At 42.6% G+C, this 13,551-nt stretch overlaps 1 long non-coding RNA gene across 1 annotated transcript in view; it reads left to right on the forward strand.

Moving 5' to 3' along the window:
• The first annotated feature begins 2,863 nt into the window (after positions 1-2,863).
• LOC125453762 (uncharacterized) overlaps positions 2,864-13,551 on the forward strand; it is a 62,035-nt gene continuing 51,347 nt past the window's right edge. The window contains exon 1 of the long non-coding RNA XR_007247847.2: positions 2,864-3,034. This is a non-coding gene — a long non-coding RNA (uncharacterized LOC125453762). The remainder of the gene's footprint in view (positions 3,035-13,551) is intronic.

Raw genomic sequence — 13,551 nt, forward strand, 5'->3', positions numbered from 1 at the left:
ATGTCTCATTAACACCTACCAAAATTTAAGAAAACAGTGCAACAGTTGGCAAATCTGTAACATGTATATCTTTGACTGACTGAACTGTGGCATCCTTTTCATCAGCTTCAACCGCCTATAAGAATTAATAAGCACTACTCTATAACAAAACATTCTGACAAATAATGAGCTAAAAGTCCAGCAATTAATGGTAGAAAATCTTATGAATTGCGCACAGCTGAATGAATTTCCCCCTCTTGAGTTCTGTGTGATTGACTCGAGGGTACAGCATCCTTCTGCTGCAGGATGGCAATGAAAAAACAGAGCTGTAAGTGGGTATTGCCTGGGGCCCACCTGTTCCCACCTGCTCTCCTTCTTTGTTTTACTTTTACTTCTGCTCTTTTCTTTCACTTTATTTTCCTGTCCCTTTGGTTCTTTCCTGAAGCGAGTTGGTCGGTGGCACCAATGCTGTAGCCAGAGTGAGTTACATTCCCTACAGTGTGGAAACAGGCCCTTTGGCCCATCAAGTCCACACCGTCCCTTGAAGCATCCCACCCAGATCCACCCCCCTATAACCCACACATCCCTGAACACTACGGGCAATTTAGCATGGCCAATCCACCTAACCTGCACATCTTTGGACTGTGGGAGGAAACCAGAGCACCCAGAGGAAACCCACGCAGACACGGGGAGAATGTGCAAACTCTGCACAGACAGTCGCCTGAGGCTGGAATCAAACCCGGGTCCCTGGCGCTGTGAGGCTGCAGTGCTAACCACTGAGCCACTGGGCCACATGTGGAGTGGCAGGTATGGCTTCTCCCAGCGTTCAGGGCCAACGGTTGTTCTCCTGGTGTTTGAGGACCAGTGGCAGCGCAGCAAAGTGCCTCCAGCGATCAGGGCCGGTGGCACTGGTGGCAGCAGTCTCTTCAAGATGGCAGGGCTGGCAATGTGACATCCACAGCCTAGGCTGGACTCTTGGCCTGGCAGTGGCAGTGGAGCCAGGGGCTGTTGGTTGAAGGGCAGGTGTGGGTTCAGTGGCATAAGGGAAGTGGGCCCAGCGGTGAAGAGATGGGGCGACACCTACGTTAGTGAGTGCAGTGCAGGTGGCAATGAAGCAGTAGAGGTCTCCCCTGAGGCTTTGTGCTGACATGGACTGGATTGGTAAGTCTGAAATTCCGAGCCTTTTTACTTCTTTATTTTTTTAACTTATTCACATGACCTATAATGCCAGACTACTTATTTCTTCTGGTCTTCTCAATTGTTTAGCTTCTAAGAATTTGACCTGTGCCCACGTACCTTTGTGCCTCAGATGGTACTGTAATGCAATGACTAAAATTTTCACTGTACCCATTTGTGCACGTGACAGTAAAACTAATTCAATTCGTAGATTCCACGGCTTTCCCACATTCCTCCACTGAAGAGGTTTATCCTGCCACTAATGCTGTTCAACTAAACAAGAGCAGGAAGTTGCCACCTTGTGAAGTCACCCAGCAAACCCCAGTGGAGTATATTAGTGGTAGACCATAAAAAGGGTCTTTCATTCATGCAATCTCTGTATTCAATGGAGGTTATGCAACATAACAAAGAAGAGACCCCATATAAATCTGCCCCTTCCAAAACACCCTTCTCTTTGTGCACATCCCATGTCCTTCTGGTTTCTAGCCATGACACCGTTCCAGTCCTATTAGCGCAAATGGCATGCACCTTGGAAACTCTCTAAACTCTATTCTGAATCTCATTAAAATGGTTTGTAGATTAATCTCATTGACATTGTGTGCCCAATCTTGTTAATGTTACTTCATTCACCCATTCTCCAGCTGTCTGTCATGTCCTCTAGTAAAAGATATTTTTGTGGTCACAATTTAATCTGCCCTACACTGGGGAGATGAAATGCACACTGGATGACTGCTTTGAAGAACAGCTACTTTCTGTCCTCAAAAGTGACCCGGTGCTTCTCGTTGCCTGCCACTTCAACACAGCACTGTGCTCCCTGGCCAAAATCTCTGTCTCAAGAGCAAACTGGATGAACAGCATAATAATAAAATGTGAGGCTGGATAAACACAGCAGGCCAAGCAGCATCTCAGGAACACAAAAGCTGACATTTCGGGCCTAGACCCTTCATCAGAGGGTCTCACATTTTATTATCTTGGATTCTCCAGCATCTGCAGTTCCCATTATCTCTGGATGAACAGCATCTCATTTTCCCCTTGGGAACCCTTCAGCCTTCTGGATTCAATATTGAGTGGAATAATTTTAGGGCCTTCTCCCATCTCCTTCCTCCAAACCCCCTCCACCCCCCACACCAGACCTTGTCATCACATGAGCTGCTACCCCAAGCAACCCATTGTCAGCCATTAAAGGTCCCAATGAGGAGATATGGATTTTTCCCAGGCTGATGTTTACCCATTTCTCTGTCCATTGCTTTTTCTCTCTCTCTCTCTCGGCTCCATTTCCATCTATTGTTTACTCCTCTTCCCTCCACCCACCCCATCTTCAGCATATATAACCGACCTTTTCCCAGCAACAATCAGCTCCAAAGAAAAATCTCTGGACATGAAACATTAACCCTTCTTTCTCTCCACAGATGCTGCTCGGCCATGCTGAGATTTTCCAGCAATTTCTATATTTATATCAAGGAGTGATGTGTTTATAGACTGTATGTTATCAGTTTTCAGCCTAATGTTTTTCTGGTTACGGTTTTGTTGCTATTTTTCCTGTCAACTGAAACTGGTGAGTATTCATGAAGCCAACCAATTGGAATGGTTAAAGAAAACACAGTTAATTAATTGACGTTGATCTGCCTTTTAGTGGTCTTTGCTATTTGTATGCTGTAGTCAATCTATCTGTACAGAAAGCAGCTGAAAGAATTGGACTAATGCCCAGAGCTGATAGAAGGCTCTTTCAGTTCCTTATTGAAATGTCACCGTTGATTAATCCGTTTCTTTTATAGCTTGCACCTTGTAAGATTTTGTGCAAAAATACATTTGTCTAAGTGACTGCCGGAAATGTTCTCAAGTTGGGTATGAAAACAACGAGTTATATATTCATTTGAAGGTAGGATGTAATCTTGATTAATTCTTAGGTCCACATCAATGCAATGAGAAATTCACTTAATCTCTCTCGCTTGCTTTTTATGCACATTTTTTTTTAGTTTCTGACTTCCTTTGAGCAATGTTTCCTGTGCATACCAGTTTTCACTGCTATGATCTGTATATTATCTGTTCTTTCATCAAACATTGCAAGCTGTTCCCAAGTTTGAAAAGTGTTTAATATGAAATATCATGATCTGGAAATGTATTCTAAAGCCTGAATTTTAACAAATAAGAAAAGTTGCATTCAGCAGTGAAGTCTCAGTTATTGAAAATGCTTTAAGAATACTTAGAAAAGATAAAGCTCATTGTCGTTGTGGAATGTTCAAAACTGAAAAGTACCCTCTGCTGACCACTAGCCCCATAGCATGCGTAATCCAGGATTTAGACACGTTCATTTGTGCCTCCAGATTAAGCCCAAGCAACACGGAGTGTGCTGTCCTGACATTTCATTGACGTTTCTATTGACGTCTTGTCAAGAATCCAACTTGATAAATGGATATCCTGACAAAATTTGTCTGCGTTGTCTGCTGTTGAAAAAAGAAGCAAAAAGCAGTCAAACTGGCCCTGAAAAATATCGAACTGAATTTTCCAATTTTTGATGAAGTGTTTTCTTTGGGAGGGATTCATGGCAAATGGATTGCCATGGCCCGTGCTAACATTTTTCAAGCAAATGTCTGTTCATAAACCCATTAATTATGCAACTGGCATCTCCAGCATCAGTCTACTGGAATCATATGACAGGAGAAGTGGAAGTGTTTGCTGCTGCTGGGTTTTTGCAGCATCTATGCTGTTTGACATCATATTTAAAACCCAGCTCCAATTATTATTTTTAAACCAACACCTTGCATGCAGATAACCTCTGGTATCAAAGATCCTTGAACAGCCCTGTTGCTGTTTGCAGCCAAGATATTGTATTTTACTGTAGACAACACAATGACTAAAAGTAATGTTCAGGGAATATGATAGAGCTTGCCTGCATTGATCTTCCACAGTTTTTCACTCTGAGTGTGAGCATGAAATCAGTGATGGTTCCACGTCTCTGTAAGCAATGATTCAATCCATCAATCAGCGTCCTAAGGTAATGCATTTCATTCAAGGCTGAGAGGTATACAATGGGAAGGCCGCATCTCCCCGGTCCCTTATAACAAAAGGGACTTGCTGAGAGAAACTGCATAAATTGTTGCCTCTCTCTGAGGTTCAACATTGCCTTTGAGGATGCTCAGCATTTCAGGCCTACTGGGGACGTGATGATTGACTGGTGTTATCGCTGGTCTGTTAATCCAGAAACCAAGGTAATGTTGTGGGGACCGGGGTTCAAATCTCACCATGGCAGATGGTGGAATTTGAATTCAATAAAAATCCATAACTAAGAGTCTAATGATGACTATGAAATCATTGTCGATTGTTGGAAAAACCCATTGATTCACTAATGTCCTTCTTGGGAAGGAATCTGCCATCCTTACTGGTCTGGCTTACATGTGACTCCAGACCTACTATGATGTGGTTGAGTCTTAAATACCCTCTGGGACATTAGGGATAGGTAATAAATGTTGTCCCAGCAAGTGACACCCTCATCTCATGAATGAATTTCAATAAAATAGCAGTCTTCACAAACTTGAAACTTTGAAAGCTAACCAATGATGCAAGGTTGAAAAGGAATTGCCTCAGAATTTCTCCCACACTGCTATGTATCATTGAGAGACTTCACTACATGACTGAATACTTAAATGCCACCTTACCTCAGTATCATGCAATGAGAGTGCTTTATCTTACTGACTGCTCATGAGCAAGCAGCAATGAGAAGGACCTTAAAGTACAGATACTTGAAGGTGAAGTAGGAACAGTCTTCCGGACCCAAAATTTTAACGCTGGTTTTTCTTCACTAGCCCCACCACTCCCAGCACTTTTTGCTACACCTGCCCCCGACACCTACCCCACGCCTTCACCCCGATCCAAGGCCCCAAGAAAACCTTCCACATTAAACAGATATTCACCTGCACATCTGCTAATGTGATATATTATATCCGCTGTTCCCGATGTGGCCTCCACTACATCTGGGAAACCAAGCAGACGCTTAGAGACCACTTTGTGTAACACCTACGCTCGTTTAATGACAAAAGACTACACCTCCCTGTTGCGAACCACTTCAACTCCCTGTCCCACTTTTTGGACGACATGTCCATCCTGGGCCTCCTCCAGTGCCACAATGATGCCACCCGAAGGTTATAGGAACAGCACCTCATACTTTGTCTGGAAACCCTGCAGCCCAATGGTCTCAATGTGGACTTCTCAAACTTCAAAGTCTCCCCACCTTCCTTGACTTCTCCCAAAACCAGCCCAGCTTGTCCTCGCCTCCTTGACCTGTTCATCTTCCCTTGACTGACCAACTAACTCCCCACCTACACTCAACTTTACTGGCTCCATCCCCACCTCCCTGACCTGTCCATCTCTTCTCCACCTATCTTCTCCTTTATCTACCTTCCATCCACTTTCCCCCTCTATATATTCATTTTAGAATCCCCTTCCCCTCCTGCATTTCTGATGAAGGGTGTAGGCCCAAAACATCAGCTTTCCTACTTCTCTGATGTTGCTTGTCCTGCTGTGTTCATCCAGCTCTACACCTTGTTATCTCAGATTCTCTAGCATCGGCAGTTCTTACAATCTCTGTCAACCTAATGCTGCATTCAAAGGATCTGCTATCTTATGCAGTCAACTTGCCTTCTGGATTGCTGAGACTAAACTTGTTTTACTCTGGATGCTTAGCAATTAACAGGGACATAAAACTGGTCCGTCCAAAAGGCAGATATGGGTGGGAAGGGAAAAATGGCCTTGGTGGTGGGATCAGATTGCAGGTGGCAGACGTGGCGGAGGATGACGCATTGAACCTGAGTTCCAGAGTGAAGTAGATGAATTCAAGCCTCCATTCATAAAGTTCCTATTTAAAGAATTGCTTGATCTGAACTTAGAGCGATATGTGGTCAGTAGTTTAAGGACTTCCAAACCACAGGAATAAACAAATACTATTTACAGAGCTGGATGAACACAGCAGGCCAAGCAACAACATAGGAGCAGGAGAGCTGACCTTTCGGGCCTAGGCCCTCCTTCATTTTCTGAAGAAGGGACTAGGCCCGAAACATCAGCTCTCATGTTCCTCTGATGCTGCTTGGCCTGCTGTGTTCACCCATCTCTACACCTTGTTATCTCAGGTTCTCCAGCATCTGCAGTTGCTACTATCTCTAAAGCTATTTAGAGAGCCATTAGTTTCATATCTTCAATATCTCTTGGACTTTATTCAAACTTGTGGAGCCAGGTGGAAACCAGATGAAAGGAGGATCAGTTGCAAAAGAGCTGAAGGATCTAACCATGTCTTTCCTCCTCCAATCTGTTAGTAACTTTAAATTTCATGCAGCAAGGACACCAATCAAATTCCTTCACTACTCATTACCTTGCATGGAACGCTTGTGACGGGTCACTGACAGATACCTGTTATGCGACCAATGTTAGACTCCTATCTACCACTGGTGATGCCAATTACACTGTTGCTAGGAATCAGTCTCAGCACCTCTCTTGCTTTATAACTTGGGGGACAGGGGGTGGGGGATCCAGACTGCTGCCTAATATACATTTGATAAGGTTCCCCACGGCAGGCTCATTCATAAAGTCAGGAGGTATGGGATACAGGGTGATTTGGCTGTCTGGATTCAGAATTGGTTGGCTGACAGGAGGCAGAGAGTGGTTGTAGATGGTAAGTATTCTGCCTGGAGGTCAGTGCTGAGTGATGTCCCGCAGGGCTCTGTTCTTGGGCCTCTGCTCTTTGTAGTTTTTATAAATGACTTGGATGAGGAGCTTGAGGGGTGGGTTAATATGTTTGCTGATGACACAAAGGTTGGAGGTGCCGTTGATAGTATCGAGGGCTATTGCAGGCTTCAGTGAGACATTGACAGAATGCAGAGCTGGGCTGAGAAATGGCAGATGGAGTTCAACCTGGATAAATGCGAAGTGATGCATTTTGGAAGGTCAATCTTAAATGCTGAATATAGGATTAAAGTCAGGATTCTAGGCAGTGTGGAGGAACAGCTGGATCTTGGTGTTCAAGTGCATAGCTCCCTCAAAGTTGCCACCCAGGTGGATAAGGTTGTTAAGAAAGCATTTGGTGTTTTGGCTTTCATTAACAGGGGGATCGAGTTTAAGAGCCACAAGGTTATGCTGCAACTCTACAAAACCCTGGTGAGACCACACTTGGAATATTGTGTCCAGTTCTGGTTCCCCTATTATAGGAAAGATGTGGAGGCTTTGGAGAGGGTGCAAAGGAGGTTTACCAGGATGCTGCCTGGACTGGAGGGCTTGTCTTACAAGGACAGGTTGGCTGAGCTCGGACTTTTCTCTCTGGAGAGAAGGAGGAAGAGAGGTGACCTGATCGAGGTGTACAAGGTAACGAGAGGCATGGATAGAGTCGATAGCCAGAGACTTTCCCCCAGGGCAGGATTGACTGCCACGAGGAGTCATAGTTTTAAGGTGTTAGGAGGAACGTATAGAGGAGACTTCAGAGGGAGGTTCTTCACCCAGAGAGTTGTGAGCGCATGGAATAGTTTACCAGTGGTAGTCGTGGAAGCAGAGTCATTAGTGACATTTAAGCGACTTCTGGACATGCACATGGACAGCAGTGAATTGAGGGGAATGTAGGTTAGGTTATTTTATTTTTGGATTAGGATTATTCCACGGCACAACATCGTGGGCCAAAGGGCCTGTGCTGTGCTGTTCTTTTCTATGTTCTATGTTTTGTGTTCTATGCTCCTGCAAAGCTAATCCAATTAAATTTTGTGTTTCCCATTATTCTATGATATGTCCTCTGAGGCATAAATAAATAGATCTTCCCAACAGCCTTCAATAATTCAGCCAAACCTAACTTAAATATATATAAAAAAACAGGATGTAAAAACCCATCAGACTCCAAAGCTCCTTTCCTGGTATTCATTGCTATACTCTGAAGTGGTTAATTCAATCTCCACAGGGAGTCATTGATTCACAACACAAAGAGAACAAAAATCCAAACTGATGTGGTTGGGGCAGGGAAAGTTTCCAGTAAGGGCTGGTGTTACTATGAGCATCAATTTAATAGCAGAGATATTTTGCCTTGAATGAGAGAACCCACAGACAGACAGGTCTCCCCTCAAGATTCGCCTTCTACATCCCAAAGTTAATGGTTATTTCACAATAAGTTTCTTCTTGTCTCTATGCACCCTTAGTGGCACATGTGACTGCCAAAACAATGTTTACATTTGTTTCCACAGGAACTTTTTATCCTACTCACTAACCTGTCAACAAAGGATATAATTTGCCATTATATATCAAGCATAGAAGACCAGGAACCCCTCTCTCACTTATTGCCAACCGTCAAGATATCGGAAGTTTGTTCAGATTTCTAACTTGTTTGGTCACATTATGAATACATCTTTCATGGCTGTCAGGTCCAGGAATGAGACAGGACCCTGGAGTTTCTGACTCAGGGACACGGATGGAATACTTTACAATCTTCCAAAATAAATGTCAAAGATCTAACTTTCCATATTTATCAATTATAGCAAAGAAAATGGTAGTTTGTTACTTCCGACTGTTATCATCAGATGAGATTATTCATTTCCTCTATCTCCACAAACTCCCTTGATTGGCTAAGTTTTAATTCTTTTTAGCACTCAGCTATATCATGCTTCAATTGAAATGTGGTACCAGGCAAGATTTAAGGAGCTGGTTGTGAAGTTTACCTGTGTAAAAGAAAGAGGAATCTTATTACTTGGTAACCCAGGGATAAAAAACAAAACATAACATTGAGCACAAGTGCAAACATTGGTAAGCTGTTTAAAAAGGGACAATTTCTAGTGCAAAAAAGAGAACAAGAACCTGCTCCTCTGATGCTGCCTGGCCTGCTGTGTTCATCCAGCTCTACACCTTGTTATCTCAGATTCTCCAGCATCTGCAGTTCCTACTATCTCAAGAACAAGAATAGGCAGTTTTGCCCAAAAAAAAGGTCCTTAGAGTCCTTGTTGTGTTATGTTTTAACATGAGACCACAATTGTTTAAATGGTGTCTTGTTTCTTTAGCAATGGTAAAATTTATAGATATCCTCAAGTTCTTGCTAATTGGATGATTCTACAAATTGCTTTATATCTGGACAATATTTTTCAAGCGGTGGAGAGACAGAGAGAGCAAGCCTTCTTGTTCTCCTAATACAGGTTCATTTACTTCTCTCTGTCTGACTCCAGCTGCTGCTTTAAATACAGTTCCTTTGTTTATTTCCATATCTGGTTTTATTCTTTTTCACAGTAATCTGACTGTGAGTTCCATGCTAACGTGTGAAACTTCCAGAAAAGTATAAATCAAACAGGAGATACAGATCTGAGTGAGTGTTTCAGTCATTTTTATGACACGTTAGTATCAGTTTCAATTGGGCCTTGCGTTTTAATAATTTATTGGACTAAGTTCAATTGGCTGGATGGCTGCTTTCAATGCAGAGTGACACCGAAACTGTGGGTTCAATTCCTGCATCAGTTGATGTTACAATATTGGACTCTCCTTCTCAGCCTCTAACTTTGGCTGAGATGTGACGACCCTCAGGTTAAACCAATCCAGTTATCTCTCTCTGATAGAAGAGCAGATCAATGACTTTGTAGGACTATGGCAACAGTGTTTTTCACCTTTAATGGATGAGTTCAGTGTGTGGATAGATGATTATTGTGGTCTTCTTAAGGCAGTGATTTCACGATTTTGTTTGGAAATCATTTTCGTCCTTTAAATGTCTAAGGTGTTAAAAATTAAATGAAAGAAGTGAAAATTGATAGTCCATTTTAGTTATTGTAACATTATCCGTTTCATGTTTGCTGCATTTGGAAATATGAGAATTTGAACACCTCCCCCCCACCCCCACACACCTCCCCGCCCCCCCCGTCCCAATGTTTTTACAAATGAAAAGTTAGAACAGTTGAAAACTTTAGGCACAACTATATTCATGAGTTCCCATACCTTTGGCAGAGAGTACAATTACACTAGAAATAATTAATTAAGCCAAGTAGAGAAGAAATAATTAAACCATTTTATCAATGAATTTTTTTATCAAGTAATAGTGTATAAAATTCTCTCTTCAAGCTCCTTGAAATTAAATAAATTCTTTCAAAGCAATAGTAGGGTGCAGGAAAATAGGAAAAAAATTTGCTTTCACATCTGTTAACCTAATTGGACTGATTATTATGTTACCAAGAAAGCAATAATTCCAGTTTAGATTGTTCCAGTAGCCAAAAATTTCCTAACAGAAAAACTGAAATTATGCTGTTACCCCTACAATTCCTGTTAATTGGTTAAGTATTTTTGTTTACAAGACAAGCAAGCACATTTCTGAATATGGTGAGGATACGTTGTAGTAAAATATGTCAGAGTGCATGATTCTCTCTGCAAATATATATTCGCCTTTAAGTTCCTGCTATGTCATAGGCATCCAAACACTAGAAAATGAAATCTTGCACAAGTAATGTTAGTGTTCAACTTTCTGTAATTACCATTATAAAACAACTATTTTAACAGAGAATTTGGTAAGGATTTCGGTAAATTCTTTAGTGTTCACCGATGCACAATATTAAGCTGTACTGGTAAGTGTCGTTATGCAAATTTGTTCTTACAGTGCCTGGAACATTTGAAGCCACAAGCTCCTTCAAACTGTTTCAAAGAATACAGTCCAGGCAATTCTTCAGTGGAGCAGTCACATGACCATCCTGTAACCAACTTCAGCAAATTGCATCTGTAGCATGGAGCATGACCAGAAGTGGCATATCTTCATGAAGGAGCTCCTATTGCTTTGTTTCTGTCATCATACTCTGATTAAATTGCTAAACTGTTTTTTTATGAACCACTTCTTGTCTAAGTCCAATGTTGCAGAGGCTGTAACTACATTAAACTTACTAAAGCCAAGATTCAGTGGGGCTATGGCAGACCTTTACTGAATCTCTAGCAGACTAGCAGGACATCTACAGGAGAGTTGCGGGCTTTGTTGCATTTGCTTTCTGTCATTTCTAGGAGGCTCCTTGTCAGCAGCAGAACTTCTATCTAGTCTTTACATGTATAAGCCAGGAGATGAAGTGGGGTTGAAGCAAATTGGAAGATAGTTAGTAAAATGTGAGGCTGGATGAACACAGCAGGCCAAGCAGCATCTCAGGAGCACAAAAGCTGACGTTTCGGGCCTAGACCCTTCATCAGAGAGGGGGATGGGGGGAGGGAACTGGAATAAATAGGGAGAGAGGGGGAGGTGGACCGAAGATGGAGAGTAAAGAAGATAGGTGGAGAGAGTGTAGGTGGGGAGGTAGGGAGGGGATAGGTCAGTCTGGGAACCCTGCAGCCATATGGTATCAATGTGGACTTCACCAGTTTCAAAATCTCCCCTTCCCCTACTGCATCCCTAAACCAGCCCAGTTCATCCCCTCCCCCCACTGCACCACACAACTAGCCCTGCTCTTCCCCCCCACCCACTGCATCCCAAAACCAGTCCAACCTGTCTCTGCCTCCCTAACCGGTTCTTCCTCTCACCCATCCCTTCCTCCCACCCCAAGCCGCACCCCCAGCTACCTACTAACCTCATCCCACCTCCTTGACCTGTCCGTCTCCCCTGGACTGACCTATCCTCTCCCTACCTCCCCACCTACACTCTCTCCACCTATCTTCTTTACTCTCCATCTTCGGTCCGCCTCCCCCTCTCTCCCTATTTATTCCAGTTCCCTCCCCCCATCCCCCTCTCTGATGAAGGGTCTAGGCCCGAAACGTCAGCTTTTGTGCTCCTGAGATGCTGCTTGGCCTACTGTGTTCATCCAGCCTCACATTTTATTATCTTGGAATCTCCAGCATCTGCAGTTCCCATTATCTCTGGAAGATAGTTAGTCCTTGTTGACATACTCACTTGGGCGTAGTGGAGGTAGCAAGTATGCAGCGTGAATGCAGACACAACAGCATCTTCAAACATGATTATTTCTAGTGTCCAAATGTGGCTATTTTCCTAGAAGACCAGTGTTGTGATTGACAGTGCTAAGAAGGCCTCCTTTCGGCTTCCAGTAGTGAGGTGAAGAAATATCCTTCGCATAACACAGTGACCAGAATTATACACAGTACTTGGGGAGAGCTTGGATCAGTCCTCCCTACAAACAAAATGGATATTGTTGAATCCATGTTACTCATGAAAAACAGTGTAGAGGTTTAACTGAGAGGGGGTGACTTCCCTCATGTTTGATGCTATGTTGGTTCCGATAAGTTAGTTGAGTTCCTTGCTGACATTGATTCGGCTGAAAAGGACATCATGCTTTAAAGGGACCATTCTCCCAAAAGACAGCTAGCAGGAGCTTAGTGGTGGCTTGGAAGAAATCTAAATTTCAACTTTGCACTCAATTGCAACGAGCGGGAACATTGTGTCAGCTGGGCACACTAAATGTGATGCCAATTGTCTTCTTCATCTGAGGACCTAATGACAAAAAAAAACCACATTAGCAAAGTAACACCCAGAAATTCATTTCTTTTTGCTGATTTGCCTGGGGAAATGTGACATACTGCAGCTTATTACAGCGATCCCTATGGCCCATTCTCAATTGACCCTCGAGTGTAGTGATCAGTTACCGCACCCAGCTGACACCATCCTTGCAGAGCAAACAAATTTTTGTCTCAGAACTTCTTCCTGAGATTTGTACTCCATTTATTCTGCTATAAAAGCCAAAGTTATATTTTCTGTATTTCTTGCCGTCATACACTGCTGATAGCTCCAGAGATCTAACATTGTTATCCACAATCTCTTTCATCTGTCTTGCCCTACAGCATAAAACCATTTAGTTGATTTCAATGTTTAGGATCCTTTTTTAATCTCATCGGATTGCACATGTCCATCTTAACTGAAACCTGCTTACCTATCAGTACACATCCTTGATCCTTCTATCCTTTTGTTTATAATCTGTCATTTCTAGAACCTCTCAGTTATTTCAGTTCTTATCTGCAAATTTGGAGGAATTAATTTCTATCTCCATTTCCAAATCATTCACATCAATTGTAGACAGCAAAGGCCCCAACACAGAAGCGTAATACTCCTTTGCTAGTTATACATAAGGTCACCACTCTCCAATATGCTGCATAATTAGACGTTAAAATGATTGTGTTCACTGCGAGAACACATGATTTATTTGCAGATGTCCTTCTGATTTCTCCAGTGCAACCCAATACGTAATAATGAATAAATATTCTTATCACACAATATTTCTTTTAATGGTCCTGTGAAAGATGGTCCAAGAATACACTGGGTTTGCCAGTTTGTGATACATCTTTGATTGTACATGTAAAAACATGATCTTAGTAGTTCCCATGGTGATAAGATTTGAGAATCTCCCATTATTTTGTACTTGTAGTCTTGATATATACAGGCTGTAGCTTTGGCTGCTGTAATGCAGTGTGGAAAGATAAAGAAAA

The sequence above is a fragment of the Stegostoma tigrinum genome, chromosome 7 (genome assembly GCF_030684315.1).
Source record: "Stegostoma tigrinum isolate sSteTig4 chromosome 7, sSteTig4.hap1, whole genome shotgun sequence".
NCBI classification, from domain to species: domain Eukaryota; kingdom Metazoa; phylum Chordata; class Chondrichthyes; order Orectolobiformes; family Stegostomatidae; genus Stegostoma; species Stegostoma tigrinum.